Consider the following 14,928-nt stretch of genomic DNA (forward strand, 5'->3'; position numbering starts at 1 on the left):
TGATCTGCCTTGCCTGTCAGGTTTTCTTCTCATGACCTTGTCATGGGTGGGATCTCGTGAGCTGGCCTTTTTGAAACCCCTGAAAACCTGATCTGCCTTGCCTGTCAGGTTTTCTCCCTCATGACCTTGTCATGGGTGGGATCTCGTGTGCCGGCTCCTGGCACACCTGGGTATCTAAGAATGAGCTTCAGAAAGTGTATAAGCACTATTATTATGTAAACGTATATATCGAGCCTATATGCAATTGTCTGGGAAGAGGACAAATAGCTTTAATTCAATTCCTAAAGAGTTCCGTGTATGACTCTCACCAAAAGTTAAAAACTAGTTCTCATTAGAGTCTTTAAATTATTTATGAAAATCAAGAATCTTAAGGCAAATGTCCTATAATCATAAAAAGAAATAGATTAACTGTGTATTTTTGTGCATACATTTTGAAAAAAAATGCATTCACTGTTAGGTGGAAAAGGGGTAAAACAAATTTAATAAGGGACTTATTTTCTTCTCCATGACAGTTTCAGATGCCTTTGAAAAAGCAGATCAAAAAGAAAGCTTATGAATAGCAGCATTTAATGTGGTTATCTAAGTTACACTGTATTATAAAGGTTTAATGTGGTTATCTAATTTACACTGTATTATAAAGGTGGATTAAAGATATATTCACTCGTTTTGTCAGTGGATTATGTTGCTTTCATTTGTCCATCTTTTTATTACATTTGAATATCCTCATTCATCTTTTAGTTTTAGTAAAATGGGGATAGAATGAGGACTTTCAGCATAAAAAAATTAAGAATATCAACTATTGTTATACCTACCAAGAATCAGATTTTGTGTTACATTTTATCTAACCTCATTGTATATTTGAAAGGAAATGAGGGTTCTTATTTGTGGTGACCTTGGAATCTTGGACAAATGTTTATGTACGTATATATGTATGTATGTATTCAATCATTCAACAAAGGTTTTTTAAGCATCTTTGTTGGATACTGTGATATATGTGTAATATATGTTATTATATATACTATGTCCTTATTATATATAATAAGATGAATAAGCAATGGTTCCTAACCTCAAGCGACTTTGATCTTAAAGTGGAAGACTAAGAGACAAATAATAATTCAAAGATAGGGGATGATAAGGGGGTTTACAAAATAACATTGGAGGTCATATGAAAATTGATTTATCCTGTTAAACATTTTCTTGTTAGAGAAGTTTTCAGAAGCTATCATTCACTACATGGGAATTAACTCCATGTTGGAGTGCATTTGTATACAGAGACACAACGCTTAGAAAAAATAAATATCAAAGTATGGACAGCACATCAACCTCAAAATAATGTTGCAAAATTGGCAAACTGAGCATTAATATGCAAAGTAGTAAAAGTGAAGTCGCTCAGTCATGTCTGTCTCTTTGCGACCCCATGGATTGTAGCCTACCAGGCTCCTCCTTCCATGGGATTTTCCAGGCAAGAGTACTGGAGTGGGTTGCCATTTCCTTCTCCAGGAATATCCAAAGAAATAGCCATAAAGTTTCAATGGTCACTGGAAATAGTGATGCTTTTATCTGGTTCTATTAGTAATACACAAAAACACACACTATTTCTCCCCTGAAAGATCCCTGATTGAGAACTAGAGGAGTGGAAGGAATAAGAATAAGCAGTAATTTGAGAGAGAAAAAGAATTCTTCTGGAATGATCTAGAAGTGTCACCCAGAGGGCAGAAGAGGTATTGCCTTAAAAGCTACCTAATTTCATGGAGCATAAAAACCTGAAGTCAATCCCAAAGATCACAAAATAAGAGGAAGCTAAAAATAAGAATGTGTTCCAAACATATAGAACAGAGGCTGGTACTTAGGAGGTGCCCAAGAAAGTTGACTCTGTACTGTGTCTGTCTAAGCTGGAACTACATTATCTGGAATTTTCTTTTCTATGTGAATCTAAATTTCTATATTTATGTGGTGAAATTTGTAGTGAGATTTAGAAGGTGAAAATGTCACACACAGCAACCACTGTGTTCTGAAGATTGGCATAGAATGCCAGGCTTTGTTGCAGCTTGTACTTATTGATGCAATAGAGATGCTGTTCTACTAGTCTGCTTTTCGCTCATTGGTATGGGCTTAAGTTGGACCCACAACTCCTCTGGCACAAATGGATCTCCTTCTCCTTCTCTTGGGCCAAGGGCATGGGTAGTTCCATGATGAAGGGAGCCAGCTTCTCCTGCAGATTTCCCACATCAACAAGGTTGGAGACAGTGAGAGACAGATGTAGGTCCCAATTTACCCTTTTTATTTCATTTTGTCTTTATGGATTTCATGGTGTCAGTTTGAATCATCCTCCCCTCACTTCAATGCCCACTTGTCCTTACCTGTTCACCCCCAGGGTTACAGATTCAGACCCAACACTAGCCTTAGAAGCAAGAACTTAACATAAACTTTTTCATGAATTCCCAGAATTATAATAAATCTCTTATTCATCACTACTTATAGTGCTTCCACTTTGATTGAATCCTAAATGATAAAATTTCTTTTGCAACAATAAGCTGCAACATTTCTCCTGTTTCCCATTATTTTTCAAACTTCTTGAAGACAGAGACTGGGTCCTATCTGAGTTCATTTCCATGCCATCCAGAAGAGTACCTGGTAATTTGGAGCATAGTAAAGTCTCATTACTTTTTTTTTCTTGTAGGGAAAAATTACATAAGGAATGAAAAAGTGTCAAGTAAGTATGCTCAATAGTGATTTGCTAGGGACACTTTTGTATAATTCAAAGGGGATCGTGTTGACAATAGCTTATTAAAGGCCCATATTGGCATAGGAGTACGATAGTTATAGGTACCATAGGAGGTGAGGAAGACAGTTTAGCAGCTCTAAGTTTGTACAGGCCCTGAGTCTATGGCTGAGCTCCCGAGTGGGCTTTGGAGCAGATGAGTTCAGTAGTTATACATACATAGTCAAGTCCTTCCTAAAAGATCCTCATTTCAGGAAAACCATGATTTTGTGAAGTTTTGCATATGGATATTTCCCTTGGGTTCCCCATCTTAAAAAAAAAAAAAAAGAGTGCATTGCAGCTATAGGAAGTATTTCAAGATCTGACAATACAGAAAGGATTTTAGCAGTAAAGACTTTGACAAGTTTTCCAGACGTTCTCTGTGACTCCTAACATTCCTTTAGCAGTGAGGATGACATAGTGGGTCTCAACCCCAACAAGCAACAAAATTACTTGTTGGAAGTGTCATCAGTAGAATAAACTCTGAACTCAGACTCTTAGCTGTAGAAGCTGGTGCTGCTCCTCTCAAGCAGAGCCCAGAAGATAAGGTCCCAATTTCCACCATTATAGAAAAAAACTACCCACTGAATCTTTAGCCAGGTGCTCTGTTTCTGGTTCCCAATGGACATTATTTTCTCGAAGGTCAAAAGATCTTATCTGAGATTAGAAATCCCCACATCTCTCCCACATAAGATCATTTTAAACTATTTCTGCTTTTCAGAACTAATTTTCCTTCTTCTCCCCCCTCAAGCCCCCTGGGTATTCTTTAATTTGCTCCTTTGAGCCTTTTTTTCAAGTGCTGACGAGTTCCTTGTCTTGACTGTAGCCAGTATTTCTGCTTCTTACTATGATAATGGAAGGAGGATGGAAGGAGGATAATGGGAGTAAAGTGGCACAGATGCCACTTTCATCTGTGCTACTGATAAAAACCCTTAAGGGTCAGAACATACCAAGATCAAGGAGTGCACTTTTGGCAACCCAACATCCTTTGCCCAGGTTTCAGGGCAGGGCAGCAAAAGACCCACTGATTGTCTTTGAGTAGACAATTAAATAATTGTGAAGCTATCCCAAGACCTCTAAGCTAAATGTGTGAACTGTCTAGGTCCTCCCCTTCACACTCAAGATTCTAAGAAGAAAGATTTACTTATGTGTCTACACCTTCCCCTTATTCTTCATTCCATACAGCACTGTCATCTCCCCTAAACTTTTTGCTTTAAATGCTGGTAAAGATTGTCAGTGGGCCCTAAGAAAATAAATAAGCCATCAGAGCAAGTGACTGTCATGAGCCTTCCTTCTCTAGTTCCTTCACTCATTGGTATTTTCTTTTCACATTTTTAAACACGAATGATCACCAGAGCCAGTCCTTAAATTCTTCTTCTCTATATAATTGCTCTTTCCTGTTGGTTCTTACCCACATCACTGTTAACTACTCTTTTTTTATTCATAAAACTCCTTTCTTTGGTTTGGATCTTTCTCTTGAATCTCAGGATTTTATATTTTATATTTATATTTTAATATAAATACAACTTATATTAATATTTTATTAATAATATTATTATAATATTAATAATTAATAATTTAATATTAATGTTATTTTATATTCATATTTTAATCTCAGAATTTTATATCCAAATTCTCACTGTGCATCTCCACCAGCAGTCATTCAGCAAACACGTTAAAACCCAGGCTGGATACATCACCTTTCTCAGGGGAGGGTCAATCTGTCAAGGACATCCTGGCAGATTCTACTTTCTCCCCTCCCTCCAATCACCAATCACAAAACTCTATTCTTGCCTGGACACAAAACCTTTCTAAGAGAGGAAACTTGCAAATATGATCAAGTCAGACAGAAATCCTGTCAAAGATCCCCCTTGTATAAGCAGTTTAGGAAGATAGGCAAATTTGAAGGCCTGTCACACCAGTGGTTTCTAAGTCTTGGCGACTTCCACAAATCGGGATCAACCACACCCTAAGGTCACAAGTAGACACCTCACATTATAACCTGATGGTTTTCCAAGTGAGCAATCAAAGTGCATTGAAGAGTCTGGTGGGCTCTTGCCGGAAATGGCAAGACAATTGTCACCTTGTTATACTGCGTTTTGGAAAATAACGCCTTAAAATAATTCAATTGTACTGCCTTTGGGCGGCATGGATGTCTGAACCCTTTGAGCCCAAGGGTTCCCGGAGCCCCTATTTATTGGGAAGACCGCGTACAGCACTTGAGACTCTGGGGAAGACAGACTAGGACCTCAGGAAGAGAGTTCTGTCAGGCGTTGCAGCCCCAGCACACCTCCGGGTACCACTCTATTCCGTGTGAATGCCGAATGAGAAGCGCACTAGTTTTCGTTCCTGCTCGAAGTGCCGACAGAAGCTCTGCCTGAGCAAGATATTCCTGACAAAATATCTACATAGCGGGACGAGGTACCTCTGTCTACAACGAAGTCCTTGAATCAGGTCAAGGTTGAAAGGGACTTCACCTAAGTGGATCTAGGCTTGGTGGTGATGGCTTCATTTAACTTTAAAGAGGTGGAAAAGAAAAAAACGAAACATCCTGGGGCTCGTCCGGGATTTGAACCCGGGACCTCTCGCACCCAAAGCGAGAATCATACCACTAGACCAACGAGCCAACCACTATAACCTGCTTTCTTATTTAAGAATATTCATGTATTCTGTTCCCTGCATCACACTGTATGAAGACCATTTTTGATTTCTCTCCTAAGCCCAGCGATTTCCTCCAGATTTCAGGAGCATCAACGCGCGGATTCAGGGAAACCTGAGCCACAGCGTTCCAGAGGCAGAAATGTTCGGTAAGGGACACAGGCTGAGCTGCTAGTCCACCTGTGGACCCTCTTGCGAGGGTCTGAGTTCTTACAGTTAGAACAAACATCCCTGCCGATGGCCTGGGGTTAGAGGACACGTAAAGACAAAAAACCACATTGATTTCATCGAAAGCCTTCCCGCCCGGGGTCTAAAGCTGAGGAACTCGATACCACGCCCCTGCGGGGGTCAAATCCTAGAACCACTGCCCCAGCCTGCCCACTATGTCACACCTTGTATCATGCTCTTGATGTTTTCTTTCAGCTTATTTTAATGAACTTTGTACTATAGATCTAGATTTAAGGCACTCTTCAAGGGCGCGCGGAAGGTGGCAAACGTCGGGAAGAGCCGACCATTTCCAATACCCTCTCCTTTCGAAGCCTACCCTCGCCCGCTTCTCCAGCACCCAGAAGGTGGTGGGTGGAATGGGAAGCGAGAGCGTAGCCCTTACTCCGCAGTCTCTTTTGCTTGGGGAACAAAGCTCTTGGGCTCTAGCTTGTCTGCCTTGGTCACACGGATCACCGCGCACCGAGCATATTCCTGGCTCAGGGCACAAACCTGATAAACAACGAACACGGGACTCAGTATCCGCGCCAGATTGCTGGGCGGGCTAAGATGCGAGAGAAAAGCAGGGGATCGCCCCCTTCCTAACCATTCTCTGAAACGCCACTTTCTGTTGATTCTAGACTTCGGTTGGGTATTTAGAAGAGCTCTGAGACCGAGAGAGAAGCAGCTGCCGCTCAGACTCCGAACTGTTGGCAGAGTGTTAAAGGACCGAGGGAAAGGCTACTACTCTTCTAGTCTATTTCTGCTTCAGGAAACCTGGAGGAATCTCAGACCCAGGTTGACTAAGACCGAACCTGGTTCCACTGAAAGATCGTGTGGTGGGGACGGCCTGGACCCCTGAATGTCTTCACCTCGGGCACGCTCTGGGCTTCCAGAAGTCCGCCTTTCTTAAAACAAAAACAAACCCTAATAGAGTCTACGAGAGCTGTAGCAGTTACTTTTACAAGGATCCAAGCAGATAGGAGGCAAGGACGAGACGCCGAGTCTCGCACGCGCACCTGCCCCACTTTATCTCCGGGCTGCGCTGGTGGCCCTGCGGTTGCCCAAGTTCGGTGACTTGTCAGGCCCGAGCCTGAGGAGCACGCACTGTGGGCGCTTCCAGCGCTCTTCCAGGGACTCACATTTCCGTTTGGGCCTAGTCAAGGACATATTTCTTCTTCGTATATAAAGAAGCGCTTCCTTCAAAAAAAAAAAAATCCTTTTAATTTTAAAATATCTGTTAAATTTTATGTAAATATGTCATTTAGCTGCAGGTATCAAAACTTAGGGAAGTCGACGGGGAAACCTACGCTGCGCTTTGGCTCCATAGCTCAGGGGTTAGAGCACTGGTCTTGTAAACCAGGGGTCGCGAGTTCAAATCTCGCTGGGGCCTTAAGAGAGTACTTTCACTAATAGGAGTGGTGCTTCCGGCGCTTTTCTTTGTTACACTGACCCTTGAAAGAAAAAAGCAGTGCGTGAAGGTCCAGGGGAAATTATCCGCTGAAGATTTGAGAGGAAAGATTATAGGATGGGCGGAGTCCACACAACTGCGTTTAAGGTCAAGAATAAATCAACCTCGGCCAACAGATTACCGTGGTCCTCCGGCTGCCGCTGGCGCGTGGATTTGCGCATTTTCCCACTTGCTACCTGCCTGACTCCCCAGTGTTTCCTTTGCTTCTGGAGCGAGAACTGTTTTGCCGATTACTCTGGGACAGCCCAGTCCAGAAGCTATGCAGATACACCCGAATCCGGGCGGTTTCTGCTCTTACTTCCTCGGACTCAGCCTCTGTGTCCTGCCCCAGGCTACTCCAGGATTCAGTTTACCCTAGATTTAACTCTCTGGAGATTTCTTGACCTCCGGTTTAAGCCCGAACTTCAAATACAAAAAGCTAGGCCACTCACTGGCTCAGTACTGTATGGCTCAGTTACTATATGCTCAGTAATCGACACTTTGTCGCGTTAGATGCAACCTTTGGTAGCTCAGCTGGTAGAGCGGAGGACTGCAGCAGTAATTACGCTTCCGTTATCCTTGGATCCCTGGTTCGATTCCGCCGAGAGAAAATGTTTAACCTTTCGTTGCAGTTTCCTATTCCACTAGATTTTATCTCCTAAATCAACAACTGTGGAATATTTAATTCGATTTTCAGGCAACAAAAAGTCGGCAACTTTTTGCCGACCATAAAACTTAATGTTATATGTCCTCTCGGTGATCATGAATTATAGGTGATTCGGTTTACTGAGGAGATATGAAATAACGATTGGAGAAGGAAATGGCAATCCACTCCAGTATTCTTGCCTAGAGGATTCAGTGGACAGAGGAGCCTGGTGGACTGCTGTCCGTGGGGTCGCACAGAGTCGGGCACGACTGAAACGACTTAGCATGCATGCATGCACTGGAGAAGGAAATGGCAACCCACTCCAGTGTTCTTGCCTGGAGAATCCCAGGGACAGAGGAGCCTGGTGGGCTGCTGTCCATGGGTCGCATAGAGTCGGACACAAGTGAAGCGAGTTAGCAGCAGCAGCAGCAGCATGAAATAACGGTACCCCATTTAGATTTGAATGGCTTCTCCTAATCTTGAAGGCCAGCAAGTCTTAACTGAATATTGGGTAATATCCCTCAACCCCTTCCCCCAGCCCTACAATTTTCCCTTACCATGAATAATTTATGCTAAGCAATTCAGAGTTTAAAGAGAAATACTGTAGAAATATCTGTCCTTCAAAAGAGTGTGAAGAAACAATGTCGAGAATAAGCAATGCAAAAAGCAAAATATGCATGTGGGAATGTTCTCTCAATAATAAGAAAGAAATACTAATACAAACTAGCGGATTTTGTTTCACCACCAAATTACACAGTGTTTGCTGTTTAGTGCTGGCCAGGATACAGTGACAAAGACTTTCTCCTAAAATTGTCACTACTTTCTGGAGTAGTACAATTGGGCCTTATAAATCAGGAATCTTAAAAAAACACTGTGTTTAAAAAAAAAAAAAAAACACATACAACAGACATGGTGTTTCATCAAGTATTCTTTTCCTACTCCTATAAATTTATCATTCATTTTTGGAACAAAGGAAATACAGCAAAAGATGTTTATCTGTGGGTAAATTGTGTTTTGTATACTTTAAGTATTTTTTTTCCAAAATATGCTACATATATAAATGACATTTTTTAAAAACCGAAGGTTTAACCTTACAAATGATGTTTAAAAATACACTGTGCTGCAGTGGAAGACATTTGGACAGTTTCTTACAAAACTAAATGTACTCTTTCCATACAACCCAGGAATCACATTCCTAGGTACTTACTCAAATGAGTTGAAAACTGATGTCCACACAAAAACTTGCCCATGAAAGTTTATAGCAGCTTTATATATGTATAATTTTCAAAACTAGGAAACAGTAAAGATGTCCTTCAATAGGTAAATAAATAAAACTGTGGTACATCCATACAATCGAATACTATTCAGCACCAGGAAGAAATGAGACATCAAACCATGAAATGGTATGGAAGAACTTTAAATGTGTATTAAATGGAAGAAGCCAATCTGAAAAGGCTACATACTGTATGATTCCAAATATTCAACTGGAGAAGGAAATGGCAACCCACTCCAGTATTCATGCCTGAGAATCCCATGGATGGAGGAGCCTGGCGGGCTACAGTCCATGGGGGTCACAAACAGTCCGACACCACTTAGCGACTAAACAACAACAACGACAACAAATATTCAACATTCAGGAAAATGCAAAACTATGGAGATGCTAAAAGGGTCAGTGGTTGTCAGAGGTTATAGGGGAGGGAGGAATGCATTGGGGAAGCACTGAGGATTTTTAGGCCTGTGAAATTAGTCTCTATGATACTTTAATGATGGTGGATATATTATCATTGTTCATTTTGTCAAAACCCATAGAATATGCAACACCAAGAGTAAACTGTAAACTGAAGATTTTAGAGGATTTTTTCCCTCTTCACAAAGCACAAAAATATAATCATTTTGTGTGTGTGTGTTTGTGTGTGTGTGTGAAGAACATAGGCGTCTTAAGATTTTTTTTAGTGAGAGGTGGATAAAAAGGAAAGGAACTGATCTGGAGGAGTCATCAAAGTGAAACAGGAGATGACCTGTGAGGACACAGAAGATAATTTTGATTGAGTAGAGAGAATGACATAAAAAGGAAGGCACAATCAATGTGTCACAAAAAATCCCAAGACCTTGGTTCCTGTGCAGAGTCCTCCTTCTCTGCTCTGTAACTTTCATTCCTCAGGGCACTGCAGGGAAATACTGTACCTCTTTGAGAGAGCTGTACAGCCTGTGGGATAACAGGGGCTGAAAGGGCTGAGAAGGGCAATGGGACAACCATTCTGATAGGGCACCGCTAAATAGACCCTGAGTGTATCCCTTCCACTTCCCCACACTGAGTTAGGTTCTAAACAGGCATTGCAGTTGGGTGATTCAGAGACCAGGACAGTCTCCAAGGTAACTGAATTCATTTAGAAGGGGCAAAGCAGTGGCTAAGCCAACATTCACAGAACACTCCACTGGGCTTAACACCCAGAGTCAGCCAAAAATCAGCTTTTAAGAGTTTTGGAATCAAAAACCCTCCTGCAAAGTCAAATTCAAAAGAACCATTTACCTGCCCTGCCCCAACTCTAAGGCAATAATGCCTGAGTGAGAGCTGGAAGCCTGGAAGGAAATGGCTTTCTGCATGGATGCATTCATTCATCATCTTCAGTTACAAGAGTAATGTGACTAAAACCAAATCAAGTCTGTGTGGGTTATTTCCTGAGCACAAAGCTGCAACTCCTAAACCAGTGTTGGCTCCCAAACCAGGGCTGATGGGGGCTATGGGGCACTATCTAGGAAGTCTTTCCTGCCAGATGGTGCCTAAGCCAGGTCATGAGAATGATTCAGTGTGAGCATGGATTTTATAAGAGGAGGACAGAAAGAGTTCCCTGTTGTGAGAATACAAAAGCTTAGATACAAGCAAAGATGAGGTGCAAAATAGTTTGAGCAGGAGATGTTGAGAAGAAACCTAGCTAACTTGATTTGAAATAATTTTCGAGCAGGATTGAAAGGTTTTCTGGAAATTCTTGCGAAAGATTTCCGTAGATTCAGCTTGAGTTATACTAATTCTGATTTACAGCTTTACTAAAACACACCTTTGGCAGTGGTGGGATTCGAACCCACGCCCCCGAAGAGACTGGAGCCTAAATCCAGCGCCTTAGACCGCTCGGCCACACTACCACAAGCTCGGAGGAAACCTCATCCCCGAGCTGTTTACTACAGTACACGTGCTCATAATTTTGAATTTTCTTGAGATAGTGGAATTTCCCTCAGTGTTTTCATTTATCCCTAAGGACCCGAGAAAACTCGGAGAGAGGAGAAATCATTGTATTCTCACAGGTCTGAGAAGTGAACTAGAAAGTGGTCAATGATTATTAGCGCAAATTTCCTTGAAAGACCTTTTCTTTAACCGAGGCAATTCCACGCAGAAAGGAGCGGGGAAATCTCACTGGCGACTTATTGCAAGTGATTTCAGAAGACTAAGAAACTCTCCTCTGTTGGGTCGTTGGTCTATGGCTGTGAAAGTCACAGAGAGAATGAGGTCGGAGATCAGATCAAGCAAGAGGTTCGCTTCCGTTGACAGATCTCCAAGCCTGTCGCCGATAGACAGGAAAATCCTTGGTCGCATTCCCTGCAGGTTCGGTCAGAGAGAGAGATTGGTCTACTTTTCCTGAAAGTAGCATTCTGGGGTAGACCCACGCACACGCGCACTACTGTAGCCTCTGAACAATTTCCCTTACAGAGGGAATGGGTGACTCCCAGAGGGAGGTTACATCCAAGAACTTTCCCACAGCGGGGAGGGCTGTGTCCGGGTTTCCATGGGGGTTCCGGAGCCACCAAGCTTCAGATCGTTTCTTTCGAATGGCGTAGAGGGGAAGAAAAAGTTTCAGAAGTGCTCCCAGCCAGGGATCTTCAGCGCCCAAGTGGAATCGCGTACCTGTTAACGATCTGTGCTCCGCGGTAAGCCCTGGATTACAAGTCACCTTATTCATTGCTGCTTCTGATTGGCCATTTCTGGGTCTCAGGATGCAGAAACTCTCCTAGAGTCTAATTAAAGTTTCCTAACTTCCTCTTACTCCCCGCCTCCACCACTCCAAAAAACCACACCCTGCTCTTGCCTACCCTTGCCCAAGAGCTCTCCGAGGTCCTATCCCGGTGGCCTGAGGAGTCGGGGTCAGGTCAGGCGTGCTTCAGTTCAGTTCAGTCGCTCAGTCCTGTCCGACTATTTGCGACCCCAGGAATCACAGCACGCCAGGCCTCCCTGTCCATCACCAACTTCCGGAGTTTACTCAAACTCATGCCCATCGACAGAGGCAAAATTGTTCTTCTCTGTAATTTCTTGGGACGAAGGTCTCGCTGGTTCCCATCTTCGATGCCAGGAAGCGGGGTGGGGTGGGGAGCGAGGAACACAAAAGAACTTCTAAAAAGGCTGATTGGAAATAGGGCTCAGGGGACCCCGGATGAACGTAGAACCAAGACCGGGAAGCAGGAGGTGGGAAAAGCTGGGGCCACTTTAGGAAGAGTTCAAGGCCAGAGGCGGGCTGTCCTCGCACTCCCCATCAGCTCCCTACTGCCGCCAATCCGGGTGCCCTCTGGGTCAAGTCCCCTCCACCCCCCACCTCATCTCCTCCCTCTCCCACACCGGGTTAGACGCTTCCTGATCGCTCTTTTCCGCTCTCTCGTTCCCTCTCTCTGCTCCCAGTTGACAGGCAATCTGAGCTCCCAGGGTAAAACTGGGTGTCAACTCGTGGGTTCCCACCGAGTCCTCTTTCTCTCCAGAAGGTACTGGAGTCACGAGCGTGGCCGTCTCTCGGAGATGGTGAGAAGCAAAGGCCAGCGAATCTAGCGGAATCGGCAGAGGTGTGGCTTCTATGCTCCACATCACTGGAGATGGAGGAGCTCAAGGACCTGTCTCCAGCCCCTTTTGGCTGAAGTGGACAACTTTCAAGAAACTTCAGTTCGTGTTTCCACACTTTTTGAGGACCTTCAGCAAAAAGTGTGTGTGACCTTATTGCCTTGAGTAGTACACGCTTCTTTGCAACAGGTCACAAGCAGTGGGAAGACTGATGCTCATCTCAAATTGGAGAGAACCTAGAAATCGTGTGCAATAAACTTTGTGCATAAGACAAGGAAGCATCAGTTTGAAAGACAGAAAAGGCCTGGGTTTCTTTACTACCTGAAAGGATATAGGGATGGATGGGAGGAAGAGAGAACAAGTGTTGAACATATTTATCGAACTATTTTGTCTAGTAGTGAACCAGGTGAGAAACTCAGGGTCTATGGATTGGTCCTGGGAAATCTCATATTGAGGCTTTTGATTAGAAGATTAAGTGAGATCATATTTAGGTCTCAGTGCTAATTTGGTAAACATACACATTTAAATAAACCACAGCTTCTGTAAATGTTTTTCTTCTTTTTAAAAATATGGATTCCAAAAAAAGTACAGAGATTCTCATAAGATGGAAGTGACCTGAACCCTTGATTATTTATTTGTTTTTTAGTTCTAGGTCAGGGCAGTGAGAGGAACTAGTTAATAAGAAAGAACTTGATCAATATAGCAGAGGTCCCTTTGATTCTATGGGACTGCAGATTCAGGCTCCACAAATTGACAAGCTTCAAAGCATTTTCTTATCAGGACAAAATACCACAGTCTCACATGCCATTCTAACTTTCCTTTACTAACCAGTGTGCACGGCCTCCCCTATTCAGTCACCAGTTATCGCTGGAGCACTCATTATTTGCCTTAAACTCACTGGATTCTTCTATGAGAGAAGTCTTTTGATCTGTTCCTCATAGAAGTGGATCATCTGTTAGACTTACAGAGACCTGAAGTCAGAAGTCTTAGCTTTCCTAGTGGAATGCCAGCCTTGCCAAATACTTGATTGACCAGTATCTGAAGCCCTTTGGAAAGATGCCTGATAGAGATAAGTGTGATGTTTGTCTGGCACATAACTATTCCTTCAGTTTTCAGTGTTGAAAGGATCTTAGTATTTTAGGCTAGTATTAACTAGTATTTTAGGCTCTAACATTCTGCAACATTACAGGAGAATTTAACCTTGGATTTCCTGCTATCCATACCTTGTCAATAGCCTAAATGATGAAAATTTATACACAAATGGAAGATTTACTTTAAGGCCTTGATGCTCAAGGTATAGTCTAAGAACCCAGCAGCATCAGCATCTCCTGGTAACTTATTAGGAATCTCAGGCCCATGAATTGGAATCCTAATAAGTTCCCCCAAAGTTAGAGAATTGTTACAAGTACTCTATTTTCCAATCTATGCTTCAACTGTTGTCTTCTCTATTTAGGGCATTTTAAAGTTCCCACCAGACTTGCACTACATGGCAATGTAAGTCTCTCACCCTAGCTCCAGTAGAGAGCCATCTGATTACTGGCTAGGCTCCCATCTGCATGTGCTCTAAAAATCTCACTAAAAGTTCTTTATGACCACCAAGCTCCTCTGTCCATAGAATTCTCCAAGCAAGAATTCTGGAGTGGGTAGCCATTCTTTTCTCCAGGAGATCAAACCCTGGTCTCCCGCACTGCAGGCAGATCCTTTACCATCTGAGCCACCAGGGAAGCCCACAAAAATCTTACTAAAAATTAAATACTGGTAAATAATATGTTCCTTTTGATGGATGTATCAGATAGTCTTTTCAGGATTTATTGAGCCCCTAGTTAAATATTTAGTAGCTTTTTCATGGTCTCGTGTGTTTAATACATTGACCATCAGAGTAATACAAAATACTGTGATGTATTTACACTTGCAACTTTTCTAAAATAACTAACTTTTAAATAAAAGAACTTCTAAAGAAAAAGGAGAGAAGGGAAAGAAAATCTTTCCCCTTATTTTCAATAGGAAGAATTAAGCCTCTTATTTTAAATTTGTATTTGACTTTATAACGTTTACTGAAGTTGATGGAAGAGGTGGGACAAAAGGGAACAATCTCACCAGATTGATTGCCTCTGCAAGCTTCAGGTGAAAAGAAATGTAACCCTGAACATGGTCAGCCTAAGGGAAGGAAGAAATTTATGAGGCATTCCTTTTTCTTTGTTTTTATTCATCCTGCTGGTAGCAATAACCTCCTTCTCCTCCACCCCCCACCGCCAACTCAGTCACTACAAAATATTGTAATAGTCTGGCTACTTTGGGTTTTGGAAAGATCCCCTGGAGGAAGGCATGGCAACCCATTCCAGTGAGAATCCCATGGACAGAGGAGCTGGGTGGGATACAGTCCATAGGGTTGG

The 14,928-nt window shown here is 42.6% G+C and overlaps 3 non-coding genes across 3 annotated transcripts; 1 reads left to right on the plus strand and 2 right to left on the minus strand.

The window, feature by feature from the left end:
* Positions 1-5,315: 5,315 nt before the first annotated feature.
* TRNAP-UGG (transfer RNA proline (anticodon UGG)) lies at positions 5,316-5,387 on the minus strand. Its single transcript has one exon. It is a non-coding gene; the product is annotated as a tRNA-Pro (tRNA).
* Positions 5,388-6,943: 1,556 nt separating this feature from the next.
* Positions 6,944-7,016, plus strand: TRNAT-UGU (transfer RNA threonine (anticodon UGU)). Its single transcript has one exon. It is a non-coding gene; the product is annotated as a tRNA-Thr (tRNA).
* A 3,762-nt stretch (positions 7,017-10,778) lies between these two features.
* On the minus strand, positions 10,779-10,860 carry TRNAL-UAG (transfer RNA leucine (anticodon UAG)). The gene has a single exon. It is a non-coding gene; the product is annotated as a tRNA-Leu (tRNA).
* Positions 10,861-14,928: the final 4,068 nt, after the last annotated feature.

Source organism: Muntiacus reevesi, chromosome 7, assembly GCF_963930625.1.
Source record: "Muntiacus reevesi chromosome 7, mMunRee1.1, whole genome shotgun sequence".
Classification (NCBI taxonomy): Eukaryota; Metazoa; Chordata; class Mammalia; order Artiodactyla; family Cervidae; genus Muntiacus; species Muntiacus reevesi.